General features: G+C 35.6%; 1 long non-coding RNA gene across 1 annotated transcript in view; it reads right to left on the bottom strand.

The window, feature by feature from the left end:
* The window catches only part of LOC111089822, a 20182-nt gene that overhangs the window by 6561 nt on the left and 12710 nt on the right, over positions 1-911 (bottom strand). Inside the window, exon 2 of the long non-coding RNA XR_002613998.1 lies at positions 264-329. This is a non-coding gene — a long non-coding RNA (uncharacterized LOC111089822). The remainder of the gene's footprint in view (positions 1-263; positions 330-911) is intronic.

Raw genomic sequence — 911 nt, 5'->3', positions numbered from 1 at the left:
TACCACTGAGCTACCGAATGTTCCGCATGTTGTCCTTGTAATTCGAAACAAGTTTAGATTAACAGAAGGGTTAACTCGACCTTCTCATGCTTCGACAGCGCCATAGAGACCACCGACTTACAACGTTCAAGTCCGGGGTTCGATTCCCCGCGGTGGACACAGCAGATAGCCCAGTGTGGCTTTGCTCTAAAACAAACAAACAAAAAAAAAAAACAGCGCCATAATCAGTCACGTATACGAAATTAAGAAAAGCTTTAAATCACCTATGGTTCCGGACACGCTGTAATATCTGACATCATCACTGTCGTTGCTAGGATTTTTGATCGAAGCTGTGGAAGAAAGTACACAGTATTAAATCGATTGGAGTTAATGAAATTAATCTAATTATAAGTTTCGGTACAAAGATGTTTTTTGTTTCAAAATTTTAAATTCCAAATTTATCTCGGTAATTAGCGGTGTAATTTTAAACAAGATTTTAGGTAACGTAATCCAGTCAGTTTTTATGATAAAAATAAACGAATAAAAGTGAAGATGATGTTATTACACACATAGTTGTTCCAGCTACGTACAGGGTATGTATTTAAAAAAACAAAAACTGTTTATATTTTAAGGAACGAAATATCACCAGAAATCCTTTAAGTATTGTAAATTGTAATTCAGAAAAGTTTGGACACGATACAAGTTTGTTTAAAAATTATCACAGAAAGCGTACAATGGGCTCTAACTTTTAGTTGTTCTCGATCAAACATTTCACGCCTATTACTAAACTAAGATACTGCAAGCATCAGCTGCTCTGGACAGTGTTTATTGATCTTTGGAATATCCTGAACACGCGCAGTTTATTCAGATCAGCAATATCGCACTGTGGAGAGAGAGAAATAGAAGTATAATACAGTTTTTGAAATATCCTC

The sequence above is a fragment of the Limulus polyphemus genome, unplaced genomic scaffold, assembly GCF_000517525.1.
Source record: "Limulus polyphemus unplaced genomic scaffold, Limulus_polyphemus-2.1.2 Scaffold7487, whole genome shotgun sequence".
Classification (NCBI taxonomy): domain Eukaryota; kingdom Metazoa; phylum Arthropoda; class Merostomata; order Xiphosura; family Limulidae; genus Limulus; species Limulus polyphemus.
Note: the sequence above shows the minus strand (reverse complement) of the source record. Positions and strands in the feature narration are given on the sequence as shown.